At 37.3% G+C, this 15,866-nt stretch overlaps 1 long non-coding RNA gene across 1 annotated transcript; it reads right to left on the minus strand.

Moving 5' to 3' along the window:
• Nucleotides 1-7,464: 7,464 nt before the first annotated feature.
• Nucleotides 7,465-11,923, minus strand: LOC119786445. Its single transcript, XR_005281183.1, has 3 exons — nucleotides 11,787-11,923; nucleotides 8,703-8,915; nucleotides 7,465-7,990 (listed from the first exon to the last, which is right to left on the minus strand). It is a non-coding gene; the product is annotated as an uncharacterized LOC119786445 (long non-coding RNA).
• Nucleotides 11,924-15,866: the final 3,943 nt, after the last annotated feature.

The raw sequence follows: 15,866 nt of genomic DNA on the forward strand, positions 1-15,866 counted from the left end.
ATATATATTTATATGCATTCAAGATTTTTAAGCTTTTAGATCGAATTATATAAGTCTTTGTTTTTTTAAAAATATAATTCTACCCTAATTATACCCTGTTTTACCTTCTAAAAACATTGTTGTTCGCTTCATCTTATTCATATTTGTCCTGAAACCCCTCATTTAGTTTTTCTAATATGTATAGATATGTGAGCTGTAAAAGCTAAAAGAAATTTAAAACTTATTACCATCTCTTTTTGTAATTGTTCTACTCAAACTGATGCATTTAAACACAAAAAAATAATATTAGTGTCCATCCAATATATTTTATTTCTACAAAGCTCAGACACAACAGTCAATATTTCTTCATTTATATTTTATTTATCAAGCTAACACAAAACACAGACAACATTTCATATATAATGGAAATATCTCTAGAATCTGCCCCCGAAATCATCCTCAATACTACTTCCAAATACACCAGATCAATAAATACGCGTCTCTTAGAAACACATTTTTCTGATACGGAGGATCCTCCTCCATCACTACACGCACTCCTGCATGCTCCCCCCTCGGAAGGAGAATCATTGTTTTCCTTCCAATAAAAAGGAACTGGTTTGTAATTAGACACAAAATGTTACAGAAATATAAATGAACTCTTAAAATCTGTCCTGAAAATCTAGGATCTAGCCTTTTTACCCGACGAGCACAGCAAATAAGTGCTGTTTACTGGCACCCTACCTGCTAAAGCTAAGCCAGTTAAAGATGGATGCAAGCTGAAATTTGTTTCCCAACGCAGACACTTCCTCCATCACATTTTAATAATGACCAGTAATAAGTTGATATATTTATTCCATCATTCAGTCCCCTTATAAATCTTTACTGAATGATATTCAGGTTGATTCTAATGAGTTTTGGTCTGATTTGTCTTATTTTTTAACTAATTTGCTTGATAAAAATTTAGATAGTTTCAATGTTTAGATTTGAATGCATTTTTAAAATGTATTTCTAATGTTATTAAGCAGGAAATGAAAACAAATTTGAACCTAATCAGTTACCAAATGAGCTTAAAGATGTAAACATAATATTCTAAGATTATTAATTAAAAAAAAAAAGCATTCATTACCACTACAAGAAATGATAATGGTGCACATTTTTATGTTTGACTAAATGTTTATCATTAAATATTCAAAAATTAATTAAATAAAACAAATGAACAAAAATGAACAAAAAGACTTGTCATTTATTTATTGTATCTGTAATTCAAAAGACGGGGCCTTGTTTATAAAGACATAAATGTATTTAGATAACCGAATGCTTGAAGATAAACTAGAAAATGTCATAATAATGTTGAAAATAATTTAAATTGTGAATGTTTTGATTGTCTTCCTCCATGTTGATGTAAGTGGCTGTGTGGGTGGAGTAATGGCAGGGAGTTAGGGCTGGCCCTGGATGTGAGCCCAGCATGCAGCGGGTTTCCTCACAACAAGGCAGCTCTCAGAGGCCAGACGGTTTCCTGACTTTGTATAGGAACACAATCAGAACTGCTGGGCGAAGGGGAGGAGGTCGAAGAGGGACAAGGAGGAGGGGGAGGTCTAGTGGACGGACATGTTCCCACTGTATTTCTTCTTCGATTCTGATCTAAAAATAGATACAGCCTTCTGTGTTTCACATGTTTCAGAAACTCAGCTATGTACAGACATATATGGAGAAAAACAGGTCCACTTTCTGTGACATATCTCTGAAAGAAGGAGAAGCCTTTCCTTAAATCTTCCCTCCTCTTTTCCTTTTTAGCCTGCAGAGGTGAAACATGTAAAGTATGAGCTGCTGTTTGGATAAAATGACCTCAATCATTTATCAAGATTCTTTATTTAATAATAGCTATTTAACAACAGTTTTTTATTTTTATTCTAAACCACCTCAAAGAGTAGCTGACCTTTCTTTTTTGTTAAAGCATTTGATGAATTATCCTGATGAACTAAGCAACAATACTGGTCCAGCGTGCTTTACACAGAATAAGAGTTTTAACGTTAAATGGTAAAGAGCAGATCTGGGCTTTATTTTTAAGATGTGGAAGAACAACATAATTTTACGCTCTGTTTACTGTTTCAGCCAACACTCTCTGGCTATGAAATATTGACTGTGCTGTTGAGTGAACGTTAATTTATTCATCATTTAGCTGAATGTTTTTATCCCCAGGTGGTCAAACTTTTGATGCATCTTGGGTTTAACTCTATGTTATTCTTACCTAAAAAAAAAAAAAAAAAAAAGAAAGAGTTTATGCTCTGTGAGATCAATCATATATTGTTAGAGAATTTTCTAACTATACTGATAAATCGCTACTAGAGAAGTTTGGTTTAAAAACAGGAAGCAATCAGCTTTTAGAGAAAAGAGCAAAGAAATGAGTCACCAAAGCTCCAAACTTTTTTGCTCAGGGATGTCAAAGCCATTTTCAAAGCTCTTTTTAGCTGTAAGCCATAAAGTATTTTTTATTTATACGTCCCTTTGGTTGAATTTTATAGAAGTTGTTTCCATATAAACCTGCTGGCCTCTTTCTCCTGAGTGCTACCAAGGAAGCTCCATCAGTTCTCACACAACTAAGAACTGGGATGCTGCTGGATAAAAATATATCCTGTAATGTTTAAGTTAAAGGCTTGCTGCCTCCTGGGACTTTAGGTGTCTTCTGATATTTATCTGCTTCGTATATATTGGTTACATTTCTGAGAATTCTTTTTAAGTAATAATTTAAATGTATTGATCTCACATTGGAGAAATTAACTTTTGCTCAGGGACCCAGAGTGGCAGTCTGAGAACCTCTGGATTCCAAGCATAATGCCCTAACCACTAGAACACCACTCCCAACCAATCAGACAAAATCTCTCTTTTTTTAAAGCTCTACTATCATTCTAATGCCTTATAGTTGCATTAAGAGCTTTGTGTTTTTTGGGCTTTTGACAATTAAAACCTTCAGCATGGACCGCTGATATAACACACATCTTGGACAGGAATATAAAAGTTCAATTTTTTCTTTTTAAAGCTACAGTGTGTAATAATTACAGGGATATACAGTCAGAAATGTAGTATATTATACATAACTATGTTATTTATCATCATCTACGAGCTCGGCCTCTTAACCTTAATATTTGAGTTGCCTTAGAATTCGTTATTTATAATTACATAGGAGCGGGTCTCGCAGCCATGGAGGCAGACATCGTTGCGCTACGGCAGCGCAGAGCCAACAAACTAGCGATTGCGAGATCGCAAAAACGTCACAACGATGTAGAAAAAATAACGGGTATATTTATTATCTTAAGCCTACATGAAATCTATACCCTACACAGACTAATGAAATACTATCTGTAAAATTATCTATGTAAACAAACCTCATCACTTGAGAAGGTAGGTGATGCGGACGTCGTGGAAGACATTTTGTCCCGTAACGCTCGCCGTACTGTTGGGGGGGAGAAGCGGTGGGGGGGAGACGTTCATGTTGTTGCAGTCTGCAGTGTGACAGCTAGATGTTGCTAAAAGTTACACACTGTAGCTTTAAGAGATTTTCTCTAATCCACTCAGGGTTAGAATTATACATTCAGTTTTAAACATATATACAAATGAATGTAGTTTAAACTCCATTAGAAAGTTTCAGATTATCCAGATGTTATTAAAATTGGTTGGTTTTACGATTTTGGATGGTTTTAATCACAGTCAATCCATTTTTGGTTTAGTTTCACTCAAGGCTTTCAAGATGCCTTTGTTTTCGGTTCATTCTAGGCCTGCAACTAACGATTATTTTGCAAATCGATTGAACTGTCGATTATTTTTTCGATTAATCGATTCATATTCAGATAGCCAAAGGCTCCTTAAAAAATATATTTTTTAACAAAATTAAACCAGGTGAAACTTAAAATTTTTCTGGATATAACATATTGACACACCAGAAAGATTTTTCACCTTAAATGCAAATTTGTTTTAATTTTTTTTTTTTACAATTTTGGTATAATTACTGCTCTAAGTGGGTCACTCTGTCAGCTAAAGGCATGTTTTAAAGTCTCTGCACTCGAAGCTAACTATTATTCGATTATTAAATTAGTTGACGGTTATTTCAATAATTGATTAATCACGATTGATCAGATTAGTTGTTTCCTCTTTAGTTCATTCATCTTTAGCAAGTTTCAATTTAGCTGTTGTGAAGGTGAAGATTTTCCCCAATGGCAACAAAACAGCCCCATAGCATGATACTACCAACACCATGCTTGACAGTGGTGCAGTACTTTCCTCTTAGGGTTGAAACACACACCTTGATTCCACCAAACATTCTGTTTGTGTTTGAGTTTAGGGAGCACTGATCTTGTCTGACCATAAAACCTTTTTTCTAGATGGCAGTTGGTTTGTCTGTGATGGCAGCTGCAAATTTTGACAAGACTTGAAGGTGTTAGACATGAAATAGGGGTGTCTTTTTTTGCTTGCACCCTCTCAGTATACACTATATTGCCAAAAGTATTTGCTCACCTGCCTTGACTCACATATGAGCTTAAGTGACATCCCGTTCCTAATCCATAGGGTTCAATATGACGTCGGTCCACCCTTTGCAGCTAGAACAGCTTCAACTCTTCTGGGAAGGCTGTCCACAAGGTTTAGGAGTGTGTTTATGGGAATTTTTGACCATTCTTCCAGAAGCGCATTTGTGAGGTCGCACACTGATGTTGGACGAGAAGGCCTGGCTCTCAGTCTCCGCTCTAATTCATCCCAAAGGTGTTCTATCGGGTTGAGGTCAGGACTCTGTGCAGGCCAGTCAAGTTCATCCACACCAGACTCTGTCATCCATGTCTTTATGGACCTTGCTTTGTGCACTGGTGCACAGTCATGTTGGAAGAGGAAGGGGCCAGCTCCAAACTGTTCCCACAAAGTTGGGAGCATGGAATTGTCCAAAATGTCTTGGTATGCTGAAGCATTCAGAGTTCCTTTCACTGGAACTAAGGGGCCAAGCCCAGCTCCTGAAAAACAACTCCACACCATAATCCCCCCTCCACCAAACTTTACACTTGGCACAATGCAGTCAGACAAGTACCGTTCTCCTGGCAACCGCCAAACCCAGACCCGTCCATCAGATTGCCAGATGGAGAAGCGCGATTCGTCACTCCAGAGAACGCGTCTCCACTGCTCTAGAGTCCAGTGGCGGCGTGCTTTACACCACCGCATCCGACGCTTTGCATTGCACTTGGTGATGTATGGCTTGGATGCAGCTGCTCGACCATGGAAACCCATTCCATGAAGCTCTCTGCGCACTGTTCTTGAGCTAATCTGAAGGCCACATGAAGTTTGGAGGTCTGTAGTGATTGACTCTGCAGAAAGTTGGCGACCTCTTCGCACTATGCGCGTCAGCATCCGCTGACCCCGCTCCGTCAGTTTACGTGGCCTACCACTTCGTGGCTGAGTTGCTGTCGTTCCCAAACACTTCCATTTTCTTATAATACAGCTGACAGTTGACTGTGGAATATTTAGGAGCGAGGAAATTTCACGACTGGATTTGTTGCACAGGTGGCATCCTATCAAAGTTCCACGCTGGAATTCACTGAGCTCCTGAGAGCGACCCATTCTTTCACAAATGTTTGTAAAAACAGTCTGCATGCCTAGGTGCTTGAATTTATACACCTGTGGCCATGGAAGTGATTGGAACACCTGATTCCAATAATTTGGATGGGTGAGCAAATACTTTTGGCAATATAGTGTATGTTGCTGCTAATCAAACTGGTGTTCCAACTTTCTCCTGTTCATAATGGGGAGAAAAGCTCTAAATTAAACAGGAAGAAAAAATCCCCTGCCATGACTGATTTGGGGTTTTTCATAAATATTGTTCATCTACTACTTGATGTGGATGTGGAACTTAAATATGTTATAATAATGCATTGATAGCTTGGATACCTCTTGTTTTTTGTATCTTTTATCCAGACATATTTTATAATATTTAGAAGTTATTAGTCTGTTAAATATGAAGCCATCACTTGTGATCACACCCTTAGATATGGCCTGAAGATGAACTTGTAGAGAGTCAACTGACTGTTGATCTACTGTGAAAAATATGTATTTCATGGGAGAGGAGGAAAGATTTCGCTACCTAATTCCAATCTTAGCCAATTTATTTTCTATATATAGACTTTTGGTGTGTTGCTATCAACACTTGTAAGTTTAATTTCAATTTTGGGTCCAACTTCTGAATAGACTTAAAGGTATTCTGGAGGATTTTCACAAATTTTTAAGTCCCGCCCTCTCCACTTGAAAAGAAATGTGCGTGCGAGAGCGTGAACAAGTCCTCGTGCACGCTCTGTTTAAAAGTTATTGTTCTCATAGCTCATACAAGCTTACTGTGTTCAAACATCCCCCCTAATCCCTCAATCACTATATAGAGCGGGGACTTTATAGAGGACATTATAGCAAACTCAGTTTGCTGACCGTTTAAACAGATGATCACTGCTTTTTGCTCCGATGGTCACATAACTCCTCCACTGCACGGTTTCTGCCATCTTTGTTATGAGTCGGGCCGCTGTGACAGCAGGTCCAATAATGCTTTTACGAGTATAGCTCTCCCGCAAAGCATTCTGGGATATATCTGCCTCTTCTGAGGCCTTTCTTTTCTTCTCATAAACTTCATAGACACTTTTTCTCTTACGACCCTCGGCCATTTTCAAAAAACCGCTGTGAGAAGGTAAGCTTCAATGACTGTCTGAAACCGTAGCTCATCACAGATATACGCCTGAAAGCATGCATGCACAGAAAAAAATAGCTAACGGTTCAAGCATGTAGGACGGCCTTATGTAAACATATCACCAGAATGATTGACAATTAAGAGGACCACTTATTTAGACGATCCACCTGGAAATAAAAGATCCTCCTCCATACCTTTAATGTAGCTTTTAATCATGCAATGTAACCTTCTTTGCAATGCTTATCGTAGCAGAACCCTTTATAACTAAAAAAGAGAGATAGATAAATGTAATTTTAGAGATGATCAATACTGAATTTGGATTTTGTTTTTTTCTTGTTCAGATATAAATCAAATATATGTTTATTAAAACTATAACCTTGTGGGTGAAATAACTGCCCACCCCACCTCTGAAAAAAACCCAAAGACAAACATTAAAGCATTAATTTTATGCACAAAATTTTTAAATTCTGTTTCAAGTCTAAATTAGCAGTTCATGCGACTTCAAATCTGTGGATCTGTGGACATATTTTCTTAGACGCCTAACTGAGATGGTTATGAACAATATATATGCTGAGTTTTATATTACATAAAGTCATTTGGATCGCATAAAAAATTATAAAGGATACATTAAATGCTTAAGTTAAATGTTTGTAAGTTCTTGCTGTGTTTGCAACAGCAAACACTGATATTTTACTGATTTCTTTTTCTTTCAGGGCGTCTAAATCTGACCCCCCTCCCTCGTTCTTCCCACCATAAAACACCTGACAGAAGCTGAGACTGTATAGTTCAGAGGCTCTGGATAAGCCTCATGTTTTATTTGCAGAAAGCGGCCCCATTGTCCCATAAGTCACCTCACACAGCACTCTTCTGCTTCACGCCACACTGAGCCTGTCCTCCTGCGTTAACGTCACCCGCTGCTAAAGCACTTAGCTTGTGTTCTCCGTGTCCTCTGTGGTCCAGCCAAACATCCATTTGGGGGTCCTAGGAAACTTTGAAGCTTTTTCACCCTCACTGAGCGAGGGAGGTGCGGGGCGTCTTCGTGACGTTTTGTGAATACTTTGTCCAATAAATAGCCATCTTCATGAATACATTAAAGCTCATGAAAATCCACAAACACATCCTCGACCATTAGCCTGAATCCATGAAAGCTGGATTGGTTACAGCGAGGGATCTTTCAAAAAGGATTTAGCCCCATAATTGTCTGCAGCTCTCTGTTAGACAGGGATAACACCATTTAGCCATTTAGTTGAAGCTTTGTGTTTGTCCTCTTTGCTAACATGTGTCAGACATTGGAACACCTGTGTTTGCCTGAAAGGAGAGAAGCAGTTTCTTGAAATCAATTTCCTTACATACAGGAAAATGAATTGAACATGATTGTAAAAAGTATGAATAAAATATTTTTTAATTTGTTGATACTATAATTAATTTTATTAATATTTTTCATTATTAATATTTCAAAATATTTGTCAGAGAAATACAATAAAAACTAAATCTTTGCTACTTTATTATCACTAGGCTGAAATAAATTGGCATTTAAAACCAAACAAAAATGCATTCAATAAGATTAACATTTGGTGTGTAAATGTATTTTTCTTACAGGTTGGGATCTTAAGTTACATCACAAGGAGATAATTGTTTTTTAATGTGATTACAAGGAAACATACGCTATGGTGTTATGTACAGGATACTTTCTATGTATACAAAGATTATTTTAATATATATTTCAAATGAAGATAAGCCTTGTGGTTTAGGCATAAAATGTCACATTGTCTTTTTTGTATGATGATAACAAAATGTTTATCAGCCGTTAAAATGTAATACAGGCAATAAGTCAAATTATTTAATCAGAAGCTAAATCTCTGTTTGAATTACTTGTAGAATTAGGTGCTGTGGAAAATCAAAGTAGAAGATTACAATTTCCTATGAAAAAGGCTAAGAAAGTTCATAATTTTGTTATTTGGTTTTAACCATGGCAACAGAGGATATTGTATGCATGGAAGAGGACAAAAGTTAAATTTACCTGCTTTGTTGTTGTATTTACTGCGTTTATAGGCAGTATTGGCCATTGCCCATTATTTTAGTATTTTTTTATATCACTGGATCCTGCTGAACACTGGTGTAAAAGAATACATCTTTTTTCTCTGTTCTCAGTTGGTAACAAGTATTACCGTTTGCTCCTTCGAATTTTGACAGACTCATTAGTGGACCAGTCCGTGTGCAGCACCTATTCCACCTGCAATAGGAGCAGAAAATGACAAGTTGTAGTAGTAAATACATTTTGCATGCAGTTTTGTTTATTCTGGTTTTATTAATTTTTGTTTTTGTTGTTTTCCAGAAAATATTATATACCATAAAAGTAGAAGTAACCCTCAGAGAACGCAAATAATGTAAATCCCTTTATTGTCCCAGAATGGGGAAATTTACTCTGAATTTAACCCATCCCCTTGGGAAGCAGTGGGCTGCCATTGTGCGGTACCCGGGGAGCAGTGTGGGGTTAAGGGGCTTGCTCAGGGACCTTTTGCTAAAACCTTTTTAATGGAAATATTTCTAGCATGTTCTCACTGTTGGTTTTGGAAAATGCTAATATACCATGGGTCAATATTAGCCGTCACAAAAGAAGCTACTATGAGACCATATGATCAGCTCCAAATATTTACGGAACAGAAAGATAAAAAAAAAAAGAATTAAAACGGCATCTATACTTTTCTTCCTTCATTTGCAATTGCATTCCAAATTAATTAAAAATCTCTCATTTTTTCATTGCAACAGTGATATGGGATGTAGGAATTGCCCTGCAACCAGAGGGTTGTCGATTGAAGCCCCGGCTCTGTGTTTCAGTGTCGTAGTGTCCTTGGGCAAGACACTCCACCCACATTGCATACTTGTGGTGGTCAGAGGCCCCGGTGGCGCCATTGTATGGTGTTCTGTCAGATGAGCATACCCCATCAGACCAGCATATCCATAGTCAATCCCCGTTTATTCCTTTAGTTTATCCCTTTTTAATTTTGTACAAAAACGACCTCAATGGGCATGTATCACTTTAGTCATGTACAAAAAAATACAATTTAATAACATGACTAAAGGGATACATGGCCGTTGAGGTACTTTAAAGTCTATTTTTAGTACAAAACTAGTGATAAATGCAACTCTGACGTCTTGCACAGGCTTATTGACTATAGATATATCATCAGACAGAACACCGGCAGCTTCACTTCTGTCAGGGGGCCCCAGGGCAGCTGTAGCTACAGTGTAACTTGCCACCATCAGTGTATGAATGGGTGAATATAGTGTACAGCACTTTGGCCAAGTGTCCTGGCTTGACCAAAGCAGTATATAAGTACAGGCCCTTTACCATTTACGAAAACTGTCTTAAAAACATTTTTCGTAAATGGACAGAAATCCCCACACTGGAAAACTGGAAAACATTTAATGTTTTATACTGTCAGAATATTTTTGTATGCACACTTTACTTTGACACTTTTTAATAACATTTTTACATCTTTTAAATTAATGCTTATATACAACTGAAAAAAAGAGACTACAGAGTGCAAAATGACAGGCATGAACACAGAAAATCCCTCCACCTATTTATCTTGATTATTCAACAGGATCATGATGGGGCAGCAGTCGATGGGCAAAAGGCATGTTACACCACTCTGTTTCAGGGCAACACATAGACAACCATGAACACTGACATATAAGGAGGATTTAGAGAAGCCAGTTAATCTAACAGTCATGTTTTTGGACTGTCGGTGGAACACTGGGTGAGAACCCATGCAAGCACAGGGGGAACATGCAAAAGACCCGGGGCTGGGAGTTAAACCTAGGAACTTCTTGCTGTAAGGCAACAGTGCTGCAAACAGAACACAGAACCTTATGTTTGGTATTTTTGGTTTTTTCTTTTTTTTTATTTCAAGTAAAGCCCAATTTCTATTTGAGCTTTTGGATTCACAACCCTTGATGGCTGCTTCTGGTCCAGAAGTTTAGATCTGTTAACAGAAATTTAGTCAGAGTTCTCCATTCATTGCAGTAAAAAAAGACCTATGATGGGTTAACTTTAATGATATGCAAAGAAAAAATTGTTTAAACACCCCAGTTCGTGGCTCCATCTCACCAGGATTTCTGAACTATTTAGCATTTTAACAATGACAAAGGAATCTGTGCCAGCTGTGACTGTTTTATTTGTTGTTTCACACAAAGGAGAAATCAAAACTATGGGCTAAAAAATTTTCCCAGGGGTCTGCCAACTACAGAGGCTGGTTGTACTTTGTAGGTCTGACATGTTTTTATGTCAGACCCCCCCTCCCTCGAAGGCACTCACTGTTTTTCTCAGAAGCCGTATTTCAGAACATGGAGAACCATCGAGAGATCTGTGTTGAATAAACTTCACTCCAAAGACACAGAAAAAGGCTAAGTTCAAGCATTCCTTGCCAGAGGAAACTCTGAAAGAGACCCACTGGGACCGTTTAAATAGCAATTTTCTCATGTAGGCAAACCCAGTCCAGAGAGATTTTCTTTAACATTGGAAGAATGTGCAACCCCCCCTGTCTGAAACAGCAAAATCCAGAGGTAGAGATATGTAAAAGAAACTTGAGAAGGGTCAAGATTTAGAGCCACCGTGTAATATTCACAAAATGCAGTAGGTTCATGGAGAATAAACAGTTTCGTAACATCCTCCCTGAGAAGTGAGGCCCTAACTTCCTGTTTGTGTACGCAATATAGAACATGGAGGGTTTTGCTATTTAAACCAAAGGGCAGCTGATTCCCAGCAAACAGACGCTGATGGGATCTACCAGCTCCTCTGGGGGATGAGGAGTGGGTGGGAAAAGGCAGAGAGCAGGAAAAGAAGGAAAAACAAGAAAATTATGCTAAAGAGAAAAGAAATGAAAGATAATTATGCCGGAGATGGGTTGTCGTACATAAGAAAACACAACAAAGTTGTGTATCAGTTCTTATCTTGACATACCCTCCTCTGGTTTCACAGTTGTGTTCAGAAAAAAAAGTTTCTTTAAAGTTTTAGGATTATCAATAAATCTGTTCTGCCAAAAAAAAGGAAGTAGAAATGATAAATAAGTGGATTTCTGCTGGAGAAAAACAAACTTACAAAAGGAGTTCAACATGCTTGCTTTCCTTTTGAAGGGTGAGATGAGAAGATCAATACAGGCTTTGGGTCTGGGGATTTTCAGCTGCCAGCGGTGTTATGGGGCTGTTTTTGTGAAAGAGGCTCCCTGAACGTCAGCCTGGTCTCACATTAAAATGTGTAACCGTGGCGCTGCTTCCTGTGTTACGTTTAGATTGTCGCGTACTGAGAAAAATCAGTCGTGTTCTTGGTGTGTGACTTTTTTAAAAGAAAAAACTCATCTGTGAAGCGCAGGTTTAAACGCATGCAATCTCCAAACATCCACTTTTTCTTTAAAATCTAGCTTTGTGAATTTTCACATAAACTTGTAAAGAAATTGAACCTAAGAATTTAAGTAAGTTGACATAATGATTGATATAAATGGTTGGATGTTTAAATCATTCATAGCTATAGAGAAACTGAGTCCGACAACCCTAATTTTCAAAGGGGTCTTTTCGAAATAACTGAAGTATTTTTTATTTTAAATGAAACTAAATACTTTCATTTTTATGAGACATTCCCCTGTCCTTTTTTAAGCTTGCAAGAAGAATCTCAAGCAGCATAAATCACTGCTCACCAATCCAAACACATGTTAAACACACATTCTCCTGTTCCTGCTCTGCTCTGCAGATCCTGGACATGGTTCTCATCACCTGGACAATAACACAGCAGTAAAGAGAGGCAGGACCTATTTCAGACCTGCTGAGACACTAAATCAGTCACTACCAAATAAACATCAGGTTTTAGCGACAATTTTCACCCTGACAGCTGAATTTAGAGACTAACATATCTGATTTATTGCTGCGAAAGGGAAAAGAGAGATTAATATTCTGTCCTTTAATATTTGTATTCACTATTAGCCTTTAGTGTTCTAACTACGGACAAAAGGGTCCACCCCTTGGAATAGGTCAGTTTCAGTTTGCACATTTTCTAAAGCCAACCACTGCTTGTTTTTTTACTCTTTTGGAATAACTATGACCTGGTTGACTGAGAATCTTCACCAGCATATGTCCTGTTTATTGCTTATATTGGCCTGTGATCGACTGGAAAATTGTCATTGCTGTAACTTTGGCAGTCATTTATTTTAAGTTTTGCAAATTCATGCTCTATTTGTGTTTTTCTCGATCTATTCCGTAAGTTGGTCTCTGACCATGCATATAGTAGCGAATTTTATACAAATTGTATTTGTAAGATACATTCAGATTATCAAGTCAAGTAGATTTTTTTTTTACACCTTTAAACATGTTTTACTTTAAAATAATCTGGCAGGAAATATGTTGTAAAAAACTATTGTTTTTTTTAGCAGAATTTCCCTCAGTCATACCTTCAGATTGTCCCTAATAAATGAACAGATTTACTGAAAAGGAAAAACAAAAGAGGTTTGCAGTTTAAAGCTCTGAAAAACCAGAAGATTTCAGAGGCAGCGAGCAGAACTAAATTCATCAAATATTAAACCTGGTTCTGGGACTCGCTGTTGCACAAGATTACAGGAGAATTTTCCTGAGCTGACAAGATGCAGACTTTTTTAGTCATGATGGTCATTTTAGAACTGTATCTATTAATTAACATATGGATCCAATACAGTCATATTACAGTGTATCTTGTTTCTGAATTATTTATCTCTTTGTACTAATCTTTCCGTAAAGAAAATATTTTGGGAAATATTAAATGCAACATTTTGCATTTTAAAACTCTAAGGTTAAACTGAGATGTTCATATAGGGAGCAATATATGTTCATATAGGGAGAAAAAAAATAAAAATAAAAATTATATATATATATATATATATATATATATATATATATATATATATATATATATATATATATATATATATATATATATATATATATATAAATGTAATTTAGGTATAATCAACATATTTTTTGAATAATTACAATAAATCAAATAATTTGAGTCCAGCTTTTACTAGTTTAGTAACTGCGATTATGTTAGATATGCTAGTTAGCAAATCTCATTAACACAGAAAAGATAGGGACATATTAGTTGCTTCTTTAAGGAAAGAAGATGCAGCTTAAAATTTAAGTGCTTTTTGTCACACTTACAACAGTACCATCATAAAAGATGTAATATCAGGCACAGATAACCTGCATAGATAAAAAAAAAATCAAGATGCTATTTATTTGTAAAGGGAAAAATAAATGAGAACCAGCAGAAAGTAAAATTTGAACTTTGTTAAATCATGAATCAATTATTATAAGTTTTTTCTTTTTCTAATGTTGTGTTTGATATCTATGTCCACAGCCAGACTTTGCATCAAAAAGTAAATTAAATAGATTTGCCACATGATAAAAGTTAAAATATGTCAAAAAAAGGGCACATGCTGCTAAAAGAGCAAATGATAAACAAAGTCTCATCATCTATCATCCTCAAAAGGGTTATAAAGAACATCTACCTTCCCAAGAGTGGCCAACAAACCAAAATAATTCCAGGAGTGCATCAACGCCTGAACCAGGAAGTCCCACATGAAGCCTCATGTTCCCTAGTTAAGGACAGTGCTCATAAAAGCCTCTTACATCTCACTAATGCATAGCGATCTGAGATACTGAGGAAGATATTCCTCTGACTAACGAAAAAAAGATTTGCTTCAAAGATATAGCTCTAAACCATGTTTTAATGGGTGACTTTAGTACCTTAGTCCTTTTTCTTGAGGACCAGGAATAAATATCTGATGCCTTTAAGCTCTTTGGTGAGATCTTTTGAGTGTGTGAAAGTTACCTAAAAAAGTTTCATTTTTAAAAAATCATTCTCTGTTCCAGAGAGAATAGTTTGTGTTTTATAGCCATTGTCTGCATTATTCCAGCTGAAAGTGACTGCATGCATCTAGTTGGTTGATTTTGAAGTGCTACGTGGCAAGGTGGGGGGTTAAAATGGAATAACCGAATCATAAAGGATGTTTTAAGGGGCAAAATCGAGTGCATTAACCACAAGTGACCAAAACGTTTGCGCCACCCCATCAGCCTAGATCGCCTCCCTCCAACTCCTCCAGCTGAGGCATACTTAGCACCATTCATAATGCATGGTCATCACCCTCAGCTCACAGGCCTGTCACAGCTCGTTCCATTTGACAACTCGAGCCAACTCCACTTTTTCCCCTAAGAGGATGCAAGCGGCTGCATAATTTAGATGCCGCCCGCTGTTTTCAGAGCTCATCTCTTATCAAAAATGTATCAGACTGAGTTTCTGGGGGAGTTTTATCTAAAGGGGCCAATGGAAGGAGCTACAGTTGAGACAATAGATGTTGGGATGGGCCAAAACTTTTCGAACTTACTACACAACTTTAGTGAAACTTGATGATGTCACTCTTGTTCTCCCAATTTACCATCTTCTTTAAAATAAAAATGTGGAATGGTGACATCTTGGAAATATTTGAGAACTAATAATAGAAAATAATGCCTTTATTGGCTCATCTATTGGACTACCATTAAAAAAGTGATGAAATTTAAAAGCAAATTCAAATTGGAAGACTCTCCCAAGCCTCACCTTCATGCCCTCAGAGGCCCTCATCATGGGCCTCTGCTCCAGCCAATCACCATTGAGTACTCATTCCTCTTCAGCCAATCATCTTGTAAGGTTCTGCTTAAAGCTCTTCAGTCATAGACTCTCCTGGTCTTCAGCTGAGCTTTGACCCACCTCCACTTCACTCCTCTTATCATGCTCTGGAGCTCCTTCTGGCTTCCTTCTCCTCTGGCCTCCACCCCACCACCAGTGTCCGGATCCCTGGGGAAGACATGTATAATCCTATGTATAATACCAATGATCAGCTAAGCTCATACCAATTTGCTGCTTCCATGACTTTTGCCGGGGTCAGAGTGCCAAAGAACTGTCAGATTCATCAATATATCTCTCAATATATCTAATTGCAATTTTTCTTGTCTGTATGTGGGTGTGTGCGTGTGTGTGTGTGTGTGTGTGTGTGTGTGTGTAGGTGGATGTACCTATCTAGCCATTAGAGTGAGGACCATTTTCCAATTTCACCATCACAATAAGGACCAATTATTGTGAAGTGAGGAAATTTTGCTGGTCCTCACAAGGTATTTTGAT

Source organism: Cyprinodon tularosa, unplaced genomic scaffold (assembly GCF_016077235.1).
Source record: "Cyprinodon tularosa strain WSP-4 unplaced genomic scaffold, ASM1607723v1 ctg272, whole genome shotgun sequence".
In the NCBI taxonomy this organism is placed as follows: Eukaryota; Metazoa; Chordata; class Actinopteri; order Cyprinodontiformes; family Cyprinodontidae; genus Cyprinodon; species Cyprinodon tularosa.